This window comes from Sciurus vulgaris (genome assembly GCF_902686455.1).
Source record: "Sciurus vulgaris genome assembly, chromosome: 12".
Classification (NCBI taxonomy): Eukaryota; Metazoa; Chordata; class Mammalia; order Rodentia; family Sciuridae; genus Sciurus; species Sciurus vulgaris.
Window position 1 is genome coordinate 24,504,798 of NC_136473.1, and position 13,753 is coordinate 24,518,550.

The 13,753-nt window shown below is 32.2% G+C and overlaps 1 protein-coding gene and 1 long non-coding RNA gene across 2 annotated transcripts in view; both read left to right on the forward strand.

Moving 5' to 3' along the window:
- DNAJC1 (DnaJ heat shock protein family (Hsp40) member C1) overlaps positions 1–13,753 on the forward strand; it is a 196,437-nt gene that overhangs the window by 33,644 nt on the left and 149,040 nt on the right. The window lies entirely within an intron of this gene.
- Positions 115–11,068, forward strand: LOC306641692. Its single transcript, XR_013758246.1, has 2 exons — positions 115–2,009; positions 2,054–11,068. It is a non-coding gene; the product is annotated as an uncharacterized lncRNA (long non-coding RNA).

The following is a 13,753-nucleotide window of genomic DNA, read 5'->3' on the forward strand; positions in this document are numbered from 1 at the left end:
CATAGGACTTAAAAACGTCTAAGTAAGCTGGTAGTTATGAATATATAGCAAAGAGAAGTATAAGGTATGACTCTTTTAAATGGTTTTAGCTCCTGAAGGTGAATTATGGTCCAAATACATTTTTTATTCCTAGTTACCTGGAATTGTTGATGAGCCAGATCTAATGTTTGAAGGAAAACATTCACTAGTAGTCACTCGTTTTCTAAATATCTCTAAATACATGACAAGTTCAAAGGCAGGATGCCACCATGTATGATGACACCAATTATTATTTGTACTTCTATGGCCAGAGTTCAATCAGTGTAAACTAAAACACTTATCCTGTTCTGTATGGTATGAAAGTTTAGGAACTTTTTAACGAATGTAATTACATTTGTGAGGTAATGGATATGTTAATTAGTTTGATTGTGGCGGATATTTCACAATGTATATATGTGTTTCAGAATTAAATTATCATATGTGTGTGTGATATCACACACCTGTAATACCAGCCACTGAGGAGACTGAGATCACAAGTTCAAGGCCAGCTTCAGCAATTTAGCAAAGTCCTAAGCAATTTAGTGAGACCCTGTCTCAAAAAAAAAAAAAAAAAAAAAAAGGACAAGCCGAAATATCAAGTTTGCAACTTAGATATTACAGTGCTGTAATTTTGAACTATCAATTATAATTCAATAAAGTTAGTAGAAAAGTTTAGAAGCTATATTTTCAAATGTTAGTATGACATAAAATGTAGGAAAGTGATCATAAATATAGGCAAATTAGGTAAAATATCTCTAAAAATATTTAGGATAATGGTTCAATTTTTTTGGCTGATAATTTTATCTTTTAATCAGTGAACATATTAACTATGCCTGAGAAAATAATTTCAGAAATATTTTTGTAGGAGTAGCATAGCAGAAATCAAATCAACTTTATATTCCATTGTGATCCATGTTTGAAAATAAATCTTTGGTCTGTCAACTTTTGATAGAGATGCTCACAAGGGAGTTTGTCCAGATCTACAAAGGAAAACATTCATTATGGAAGTATAGGAACAAATATTTGAACTGGGTTGCAAGTACTTTCTTCCCTCTTGATAAATTTTAGATATTTTATTTTAAAATATTTATTAGTCTGTCTTATAACTGAGAATTTCCCATTTGTTTTCTAATTGTAGTGCTATTTCTACATTCTTGCTTTCTAAAAAATCTCATATTTCAGTACTTATTAATAAATATGAATTTTTTATTGTTTTTTCCTACTGGCATCCTTTAAGCAATTTAGTAAAGGAGAAAAATGAGAATAATTTATTAGATAGTTTATTAGAGAACTTTCAGAATGATAAAATTTGAAGAGCCACAAAGAGAATTTATCTAATTCATGCTATTCATCCCATTTTTTTTTTTTTTTTGGTGGTACTGGGGATTGAACTCAGGGCCTTGTGCTTGCAAGGCAAGCACTCTACCAACTGAGCTATCTCCCCAGCCCCCATTTTTTGATAGTATAGATTATATTAATGTAACTTTTAATTACATTATTTTAAACTTTTTATTTGTAATAAATTTGCCCAATCAAGAAATCTTAGAAGCCAGGTGTGGTGGTGCACACCTGTAATCCCAGCTCTCAAGAGGCTAAGGCAGGAGGATCACAAGTTTGAGGTCAGCCTTGGCCACTTAGGTGAGACCTGATCTCAAAATAAACAATAAAAAGGACCAGAGATGTGACTCAGTGGTAGAGCACGTGCTTAGCATGTGCAAGGCCCAGGGTTTCATCCCCAGTATCACAAATTTAAAAAGGAAAGAAATTAAGAAAATTTAGAAACACCAGAATTCTGAATAGCAGGAAATGCTCATAGAAATAAATTGTTACTAAAAATCTTCATGGTAGTAATGATCATTTAAGAAAGTAACTTCAACAACTAAAATATTTTTACTTGTTACCTCGCCCTTACTGATTGTATATAGGTTAAGATGTAAATAAAAATTGGGGTCTTGGGGTATAACTTAATGGTAAAGCACTTGGCTTAGAAAGTTTGAAGCCATGTGTTTAAACTTTAGCATCACAAAAAAGAAAGAAAAAGAAAATCAATAGCTGGGTAAATTGGAAATTTAGCAGAAAAACATTACAGTTTCTGAATCTGAAAAAATGTCAGGGAAATGGCAGAGCTGTAATATTGGGTTAATCGTCAGATTGTTTATCCTACAAACTGCATTAAGCTCTTGGTCAGAAAATGGAGCTGGGGAAGGGAACCAAATTTCTTTGATGATGTAGTGGAGTTTGATGATAAGGTTTCTTAGTGAATTAGTAAATGTTGTTTTGTTACAGCATGTTGTAATGTATTTCATATACTACTTCAAAGAAAAATGTACTGCCAAAACTTTTTACCATTTAGAACTTTTATATTTATTAGAACTTTATCACAACTAATGATCTATATCGTATTATTTATAACTTGTACATACCTGAAAATGGAAATATATGTGAAATAAATTGGTTAAGGAATTGCGAACATCCCTTACATTTAGAGTCCAACTCTTCTGAATTGCTTTTTGACTTAATCATCATTGATATTCAGCTTTTGCACATAGAGTCTTTATGCTGTGTTTTTAAGAATCAAGAACCATGAATGCAGAGTTTTTGAATCAGGTTTGCAATAACAGCTGCTCCTTTCCTTGCTATGATGTTGCCTCCTGATACATAAAGTTTAAAAAATGTATGCAATGCATCTACTTTCTTAAACATGATAGCTTAGTAATTAAAAGTACAATATAGAAACATTTGTTGTTTATCCTTGTGATCTTGTGGCTGGCTGGGAGCTGTGGTTGGCTGCTACTGCCCAGCATCTCAAGAGAATATCTTCCCATCTATTATTAGCCTGGGAGAAGATCAAAATTTTAAGTTCATTTCATACTGAATGCATATCGATTTTGCACTTGTAAACAAAAAAATCACAAGTTGGATCATCTTAAGTTGGGGACCATCATTGTGCTGCATTGACCTGCTTTTGATGTACATTTTGAAAATGTCGATAAGCATCCCTCCCCCTTACTCTCTCTTAGCAATTGTTTGGTTTTTAGTTAAGAGTATGTCAGTATTGTCTGTAGGATTTTTTTCCAACTCAAATTCTACAAGTTTTATGCACCCACAGGGAATTACAGTTGCCTCATTATTGTCACTTAGTAGTGCTACTACAGCTTTTGTAATAGCTAAAAATCTTAAGATGTACTCTGAATTTAGAAGAATTTAAAGTGTGGTGAAAATGTTCATTTTAAAATATAGTGGCCCAGAGCTTAGAATTGGGTTATTAATTATAGGGTTTTGGGTAAGTGACACAAGCTCTCTAAACTTAGTTTGTTTTTTTAATTTATGAGATAAGTTGGCCTTGTAAGGCTTTATTGTTGTGAGATTTCAATGGCATTACATATGTAAAATATATTGCTTAATAAATGTTAGCTATTACTTTTTAAAAATAGTATACTTTCATTGAGCTCCTTGCATATTCTTTTCCTTTAAGAAAGTCATAACCTGTAGAGAGGAAAAGACACTGATAAAGTTAGGGAGCAAATGGCTGACTGGAAATTCTGGAAAATGTTTCTACTGGGGTTGAGGTTATGGCTCAGTGGTAAGGCATTCATCTACCTTGTGTGAAGCACAGGGTTCTATCCTCAGCACCACATGAAAACAAATAAGTAAAATAAAGGTGTTCTGACCATCTAAAACTACAATAAAAAAGAAAACAAAAAAGGAAAAAATGGCTGTGTTTTCCCCACTTTTTCTCCTTCTCGTGTACTGATAGCTAACTCAAATTTGGATATAGTGAAAAGTCTGTATTGAGTTGCCTTTCCAGTTGTTCACTGCCTAGTTCTAGGCTATTGTGTGAGAAGGAAACTAATAAAATAACATGTTGTCAAATATAATCTTCAAGCCAATGTATTTTAGGATTTCTTTGTTTATGGGGTTTTACTGTCTACCCTAACTAATAACATTTCAAGAACAAACATATTTTAAAAGGGACCAGTTAGTACATCTAGATTTGAAAAATGGAATTGAAATAAAAATAAAAATGCAATGAATAAGTAAGAAGAACCAGGGATAGAGTGAGAAATGGTTGATTCCAGGCCTGGAAAAGGAAAACGGAAGATGAACCTCGAACACTGTGGTGCAATAAATAAGGAAATGCTTAAGATATGGTAAGATCAGAGTATTGTTCAGCAATTTAAAAAGAAAAAAAAAATAATAACATGAATGAACTTCAAAATATTATGCTAAGCAAAAGAAACCAGACTTGGGCTGGGGTTATGGCTCAGTAGTAGAGTGCTTGCCTGGCATGTGTGAGGCTCTGGGTTTGATCCTCAGCACCTCATGTAAATAAATAAATAAAGGCTCATTGACATCTGAAAAAAATATTTTTAAAAATTAGACTCATAAAACTACCTGTTACATCATTCCATGTATATGTTAACTTTAAACAAGATAACTAAAGACACAGAAAGTAAATATTTATACCAGGTTGGATATTGGAGCAGGAATTGACTGCAAATGGTCATCAGGAAACTTTGGGAGTAATGGAAGTATTCTAAAACTGGATTATGGTGCATAACTGTACACATTTATTAAAAGTCACTGGATTATGTACTTAAAATGGATGAATTAGATGGTATGTAATACCTTTCAGTGAGGCTATAAAAATAAAACAAAAATGATGGAACATGGCAAAAGAACTCAGGACTTAATATGAAGGATCTCCCAAGAGCCAAATTTGGAACAAGTTGAGTAACAGAATGAGAATAAGAGATTTTTAACCTGTAGGATAAAATATCCGTGACTATATACAGACATAAGTAAATAACTGAATAAACAAATCTTTTTTAACAGTGGAATTCCAATTAACAAATGTAGAAGCGGTGATGGAAATAGAAAACTGCCTTTAGATAAACACCACAGTAATAGTTGTTATAGACAAGAATTATCAAAGGTTGCTCAAATTAGTTGGTAAAAGTTTGATCAGAAAATATCTTCTCACAAAATGCTTATTACATTGGAAAGATAGTAACATAGAGAAACTTGGCAAATAATACCTTAACTAAGTAATCAGTGATAACATTACAAATAAAGACACATGTCAACATCATTTATCCCCATTATGATGCCAGAAAAGGGGACAGTAACCTTGTGTTGTAGCCTTGTCTCCCTAAAAGGCATAGCCTCAATTTAATAATGAGAAAATATCAGTCAAATGCAAAATGTGGGCTATTCTACAAGATAACTTACTAGGTGCTCTTTAAAATTGTCAGGATCAAGAAATATAAGAAAGATTGAAGAACAGTCAAATTGGAAGTATGTACAGAGATATTAAAAACTAACTGCAACGTGTGATCTTAGATTAGAAAAAGCATTCTATCGTAATAGGCAAAATTTTAATAAGGTCTACAAATAATAGATTACATGAATGTTAATTTTCTGGTTTCTATAATTGTAGGATTGTTAACTTTAGAGAAAGCTGAGGCAAATATACGGAGAGTCTCTACTATTTTTGTAATTTTTCTGTAAGCATAAAAATATTTTAAGATAAGAAATGTTTTAAAATTAAAAGAATAGACTATAACCAGATTGGACTCAAATGAAGAAAAAGTGAACTGAAAGAGATCAGAGAAAGTTATCTTGAATTTTCTCCAGAGAGACAAAAAGATTGAGATATGGAAAATGTACAAGATAAGAGACATCTAATTAGAATTTCAGAAAGTTAGAATAAAGAAGAGAGAACATTAAAAGAGATAATGGCTGAGGTTTGTTTTAATTTTTGGGAATTCTTGAATAGTACCAGTACTTTGAAGAAGCTCAAAGAATTATCAATAAAAACAATATAAAAATGCAGAAGAGAAAAAGAGATTTATAAAACAGTCAAAAAGAAAAGACAGATCATCTGTAAAGGAATGGCAGTTAATAAAAGACTTCTCCATAGCAACAATGGGGGAAAGAGTGTATTATCTTAAGGGCATGGAGGAAAATAACCTTAACTCTAGAATTCTATACAAAGCGAATCTGTCTTTCAAGAAAGAGAACAAAATAAAGACATTTCCAGATAAACAACAAAAAAAGGTTAATAAGAAACAGTTCCTTTTTGAAGCACATACCAAGGCTAAACTTCAGGAAGAAGGAACATGATTGTCACATGGAAAGTTGGAGATGCAAGATGGAAGAATTAGTATAATGATATTTATTTAGGGAAATCCTAAGCAAAATTGACTGTTTACAAGAAATAACTAATTTTTGAAAAGGGAAAATAGGATAAAACTAAAATATTGGGTGACAGCAATATATAAGTTTTGAGGAATTGATGAGAGTTCAGGTATTTTAAGGTTCTTAAATTTTTAAGAGGAGACAAAAGATCATTGACTTTAGACTTTGTCAAATTTAATATGTATTTCAAACCTAACTAGAGTAGCCATTACTATAATAGAACCTGTAACTTCAAAATAAGTATGGTGGGGAGTAGAAATGGGAAAGAATACATGAAGATACAGTTAAAAGAACATGAAGGAAGAAAGGAAGGAAGGAAGGAAGGATCGATCAGATGTGTTAATAAACCACTTTAAATGTACAAAATTATCTTGTTAAAGACAAAAATTAACAAAAAATTTTTAAATGGCAAAACAAATGTATATGCTGTTTTTAAGACATACACCCAGAATATAATGATTTAAAAAGAGTAGAAGTTAATAGATGGAAATAAATTCATGTGATTGGACCCACTGAGTGCTTAGAAGTAAAGCACAAACTCTTCCTCTCAATAGCACTTCTTACACAAAGCAGTTTATAATCATGTGAAGCAGATTTTTAGATAATAGTTACCTTTAAGAGCTCTAGGTAGTGAGACACATTGATGTGTTTTGCTTCTTATAAGTGTGTTTGATGGTTTGTTTAAATTGACTTTTACCTGTGTATGTGCCCTTTGTTCTCTTATGATAATCAGAAAGAAATAGGTTTTGGGAGCAAGTAGGATATAGTTTGGCCATTTGAACAAAACTGAAATATCTTTCAACCAACTGATTGTTCTTCATGACTTACAGAATTAAAGACGCTCTGATTCAAATCCTGTAGGAGTTTAAACCATAATAATTTAAAATAAGAAACTAAGGTAAGCCAGGTATGGCAGCACGTATGGCATGCCTGCAATCCCAGGGACTAGGGAGGCCGAGGCAGGAGGATTGGGAGTTTGAAGCCAGCCTCAGCCACTTAGCAAGGCTCTAAGCGACTCAGTGAGACCCTGTCTTTAAATAAAATATAAAAAGGGCTGGGAATATGGCTCAGTAGTTAAGTGCTCCTGAGTTCAATCCCTGGTACAGAAAAAAAAAAAAAAAGGAAACTAAGGGAAAACATCACAAGGTACCTCATTAATATATACAATTTTCATCTTTTATGTATCAATTAAAAATAATTTTTTTAAATTGAAGGAAAATTTCCTACAGAGAAAAAATTGCATTGGAAACTAGAAGCCTTGCTTTACTGATCATTATATAATCTTTTTCAGCACATAAGTTGTTTATCTATTAAAGTGAATAAGGAAACTTCAATTAAAAAAAAAAAACTTTACAAGAATAGTAAGAATGATTTTCAGTGCTGAATTAAACATAGCAAAGGGGGTAAAGTCAGTAATAAAGTAATGGGCTTTAATTGCATTTAGATGAATAGAATAGACTTTAGAGTGAAAATAGAGCTATCTCCAATTTTGAAGGTTTAAGAAGTAGCAAGTCTTATATCAATAGTCTAATATTAGTATTCAGAATAATTTACTATTTATTAATCTAACAATTATTTAATGATTGCTTACTATGTGCCTGGCACTATTTTAGGGACACAACAGTAAACAAAACAGTTCAAAATTCCTGCCTCTATGGTGTTTACAGTCTAGTGAAAGAGATTGACAATCCATGAAGCATATATTATATAAGATAGTTCAAATTCTATAGAGAAACACATAGTGGAAAAGAGCAATAGAAAGTTTTTGGGGAGAGACTAGGAGTTTTAGGTGGGGTAGATGGGGAAGTCCTCACAGAGAAGGTGATTGATGTTTGAACAGAAACAAAGGAGAGAAGACGTGAGTCATGAAGATAAGTGGCAAGACCACTTCAGGCAGAGGGATCAGCAAATGCAAGTGCTGTGAGCATTACCATGGCCAGTGTGTTCAAGAAACATCAGGGAGGAGGCATGAAAGTGGAGAAAGCCAGAGGAATAGTGGTTGGAGATGAGTTCAGAGATAATGAGACACCAGGTCCCTGTGACTTCATAGGACATTTTAAGGACTTTTGGAGGTTTGGATATGATTTTAAGGACTTTAACATTTTAAAAAGAAGTTATAGTAAAATGTATATAACAAAGTGCCATTTTAAACACTTTAGGATTAGAACTCATTGGCATTAAGTACACTCATAATGCTGTGTAGCCATCACCACGATCTATTTCCCAAACTTTTCTGTAACCCTATACTGGAAGTCTATCTCCCATTCTTTTTCCTGGTTAGCTAGTAACTTCTAATCTACTTTCTATAAATTTGCCTATTCTCAATATTTCATATAAGTGAAATCATACAATATTTGTCCTTTTGTATCTAGCTTATTTCACTTAATTTAATGTTTTCAAGGTTCATTCATGTGGTAGAATGTACCAGTACTTCAATCCTTTTTATGACTGAAATCTGTTTTAGTATATATACCACTTTTATGTATCCATTTATCTGTTGATAACCATTATGGTTGTTTTCACTTTTGGTTATTTCGAATAATGCAACTATGAAAATTGATGTACAAGTTTCTGCTCGAGTCCTTGCTTTCAATTCCTCTTGTTCTTCTTATTTTTTTTTTTTTTCCTTAATCTTATTTTTATTTTTGCAGTACTGGAGAGTGAACCCAGATCCTTGCATGTCCTAGGCAAGTGCTGTATCACTGAGCTACATCCCTAGCCCTTTTTAAATTTTATTTTGAGATAGGGTCTTGCTAAGTTGCTCAGGCTGGCTTTGAACTAGTGATCCTCCTGCATCAGCCTCCCAAGTAGTGTGTGCACCACTGACTTGGCCTTGCTTTCAGTTCTTTTGAGTATATACCTAGACATGGAATTGCTGAATCATATGTTAATGAAATGTTTTAACCTTTTGAGTAATTCTCCTGCTGTTTTCCACAGCAGTATCATCATTTTATATTTCCACCAGTAATGTATAAGCTTTTCAGATTTTTCCACATCATCTCAAACATTTGTTATTTTCTACTTTTTAAAATACAACCATCCTAGGTGTGAAGTGGTAGTTTTGGTTTGTATTTTCCTAATGATTAATGTTGAGCATCTTTTCATATGCTTAATAGCCATTTGTGTATCTTCTTTAGAGCATTGTATTCAAGTCCTTTTGCCTGTTTTAAAATTGGATTATTTATCTTTTTGTTGTTGTTTGTGAGAGTTCTTTATATATTCAGGATATTAACTCTTTATTATATGTACTCCTTATTGTATGATTTGCAGGTATTTTCACCCCTCTGTACTTGTTTTCTTAACAGTATCCTTTCATGTTGTTTTCTGTATCTTGTGTTTTTGTTCCTTAGTACCTCCATTACTGCCTGTTTTTGTGTTTACTTGGTTTTTGTTTGTTTGCTTCTGGTGGTGTTAGGGATTGAAGCCAGTGCTTTGTACTTGCTTGGCAAGTATTTTACAACTGAACTACACTTCCAGCCATTTAGTTGTTGTTTTATAGTATACCAATATGATTCCCTTTTTCTTTCCTGTTTAGTATCTATTTTTAGTTATATTCTAAGTGGTTACCTAATATTATAAGTTAAATTAGGTTGTTATACATAAGTTGAAAACATTAATTGTAATTCCCAAGATGTCCCCACTAAAAACTTTGGCTTTTGACCTGAGTAAAATGGAAAGCTTTTGGAGGCTTTTGACTTGATCTGTTTTTCATGTTAGTCTGGCTGCTATGCTAAAAATAGACTGCTGAGGGTAGATGCCAAGCTGAGGCTGAAGTTGTGAAATATGTCTTATAATGAACCAGGCAAAAATTATGGTGGCTTAAAACATATTGGAAATGATACATGGTATCACTAATATTTATGTTCAGATTTGGAGTATATTTTGAAGGAAAAAATGAACAGGATTTACTTATGAATTTTTTTGTGAACTGTGAGAGAGAAGTTAAGAGTGACATCAAAGTTTTTTGGAAGATGAATTTGCATTTAGAGATGGAATTCCAAATTTTAGGATATGTGTGTGTATTAAATGAATTCTTTATCAATATATTTTTAAATGTATTCCACATTTAGGAGAAACTAAAATATCTCAAGGATATGATATGTTCATATGTTGGATAGGTAATAGACTTGATAAAGGAAGGCACATTCCTCATACCATCTATGTGTACTATACTCAGAAACTGGTCTGTTGAGAGTGAAGATCATTAAATACTGCAAGAGTGTAAATTTGTGAAAGGAAGAAAGGGAGGGAAGGAAGGAAAAGAGGAAAAGGAGTTTAGTTTTTTTTCACACTGCCCTTACCAAATGAGCAAATCTTGTTAATGAATTTTAGGAAGAATTTTAACAGCAAAATTTTTCTGCCAAAAAAAAATAAAAGTTTTTTCTTCCTATCAAATCTGACACTTGAGTATATCAGAAAAAACTCATCCCTTCCATTAATATGAAGTGTCTAGAAAATGCACATCCATACAGTTGGGCACAAGGAATTTGATTGATGGAAATATTCTAAAACTGGATTGTGTTGATTTTATATAACTTTTAAATTTACTAGATTTACTAAGCATCACTATATACTTAGAACAGATGACTTATTGTTTATAAGTTATATGTCAGTAAAGATATTAAAAATTATATAAATATGCCAGTCATGGTGGCACATGCCTGTAATCACAGCTACTTAGAAGGCTGAGGCAAGAAGATTGCAAGTTTAAGGCCAGCCTGGGCAACTTAGTAAGAACCTGTCTTAAAATAAAGCATTAAAAGGGCCAATCTCCAGTACTGCAGAAACATATGTGTATATGTACACACACACACACACACACACACACACACACACACACACACACCCCTACACACCCCTACACACCCCAGAAAGAAAAAAAGCAAACCTTCATTCCGTGATCATTCTGAATATGTTAACACTAATATGGGAAAATTTTGGTTAAACTTTTAATTCCATTATAATTTTAGTTTCAGTTCTCTATGAATTTTTATGTTAAAATAGAATGTTTTTTACACAATGGTAGTCTCAGTTTTAGTTGTTCAGTAATAAGCCAAATCCTTAGTAAAACTAGTATTAAGCAACATATTTGTATAGAAATATTGCAATAAAGCGCAACAAAGAAGTGTGTGAAAGGACAGAAGCAGGCATTAATTGGGAGTTGTTTTAATACAAGGAAAGTGCTTTGCTTAATGATGGTGTAACATAAAGTGGAACATTTCCACCCATACTCATATTAAGGTAAATGAATTTTTAAAAAGTCTATAAATATATGTACCAAACTGATAATTTAAGGAGCTATGGCTTAGAAGAAAATATATTTCTTTCTTTGTATATCACTTGAACAATTAATAGGAAGCAAAGTACAAAGATACTAAAGACCTGAAAAAAAAAAGAAAAAGATGAGGTCCTCAATAAAGGCTGTAGTGGTTAAGAAGCAGCTAAACACAAAAATATTTAGTTGCTAAATGGATAAGGTACAAAACCATTGTGGGATTAAAAAGAATGAAAGATTATAGTAGATTACATGAAATTATCCCAATAGAACTATAAACATTACTTGAATATAAACTTTTTAAACTTTATTAAATTTATGAAGCAAAATGGGAGATTTTATATATATTGACTAAAAGGAGAATGTACAATATAATGTATATGTCTTAGTTTTATAAGCAGTAAAAACAAGTAAGAAAATGGAGAAAAAGAAATAAAGATGAATGAGAATATTAAAGATAAAGTCTAGTGAATAGAGGAAATTTTATTACTTTGTTCTTTCTTTAAAGGTTTTCAGAATAAACAGAATAATCAAAATAATATGAAAAAAGAAACCTTGTTATAATTAGGGATTAGAAAAATATATTGATTAAAGTAGTTACAAAGAATTCCAAAACAAAGAATTGTTTGAATAGAAAAATATTTTTATATATCTTCAAGTAGCATTTTTGAAAATAGGTACCTCTAGTATCTTCTTCATGATTATTCAGTTTCCTAGCTTTCAAATCCATAGTTTACTAATGAAGATTTTTTTTCATAATTTTTAACCATTAATTTTTTTATACTTTCTGTGTTAGCATTTAAGAGCATAATGAGAAATATGTGAAAACAGGTCATTTCGTAAGTGTAACTGAGATATTAATGTCAAAAAGAAAAAGTTTTCCTAAAAATTTTTTAAAATATTTTTTTAGTTGTTAATGGACCTTTACTTTATTTGTTTATATGTGGTGCTAAGACTCAAACCCAGTGCCTCACATATGCTAGGCATTTGCTCTACCACTGAGCTATAGTCTCAGCCCTTAAAATTTGGTTTTTAAAAGGCATAGTAAACCCAGGCATGGTGGCGCATACCAGTAATCCCAGTGAGTCAGGAGGCTGAAGCAGATCTCAAATTCAAGGCCAGTCTCAGCAACTAATTGAAATCCTGTCTCAAAGTAAAAAGGACTGGGATGTAGGTCAGTAGTAAATTGCCCCTGGGTTTGGGTGGGGTGGTACTGGGCAATCCCCAGCACCCCCTGACCAAAAGAAAAAAAAAGTGAAAGCAATATATTGTTTGGTGAAATTTAATACAAAACATTTGAAAAGAAAAAAAATTGGGGCTCAAGATGTAGCTAAGTGGTAGAGTTCTTGCCTACCATGTATTATTGGGTTCCATGACCAGCACTATAAACAAAAAAAAAAAAAAAAAAAAAAAGGAAGAAGTAAAGAAAAATATTAAATATAAAGTAAAAGGTGATACTCTCCTACACAAACCTCTGTCCCATTTGCCAGAGGTGACTGTTTAAGGTTTTGATGAAATATATGGATCTCCATTATTTTCATATTAACCTATATAAACTTGCATTATCCACTTTGTACTTCGTGGTTTTTGAATTATATAATATATTGTTCCTTTAAGTATAAGACAGGGTATTACTATTCTGACCTATCAATTTATGTATATATTTCAGTGTTGCAGTAAATAATTTAAAATTAAGAAAAACTAATTTTGGATAAATTGTTCATCATTTGCTTCTGCATTGTTATAAAATTGTTATCTTGTTTCATTGATTCTCAGCTGAAGGCAGTTCCCCCTCCCCCAGGGATGTTTGACAATGGAGACACTTGTCTGGAGGCATTTTTGGTTACACCAACTGAAGAGGGGTTTAGCAGTGGAGCCTCAGCATGTGGTGTTACAGTTTAGGGGTACTGCAAAACATTTTGATATATACAGAATAGCTCCCTACAACAAAAGATTATCTGGTCCAAAATGTCAGTAATACTAGAATTGAGAAAACTTGCCTTGTAGGACAGAGATTAAGAGTGAGGACTACCCAGACTGTTTTTGTGACCATGCATTATCCCTTAATGCTTCCATTTCCTGATCTATATAATAATAGTAGTTCCTATCTTATATAGTTGTTGAGAGACAGTGTTAATAAAACCATACATGTGAAACATGTTTGACACTGTAGGGATTTTGGCCACTATTATTATATTGTTAATTTAGCATGGGAATTCAGACCCATAATTAAAACTACAAATTTTTCAGTATTTTTTT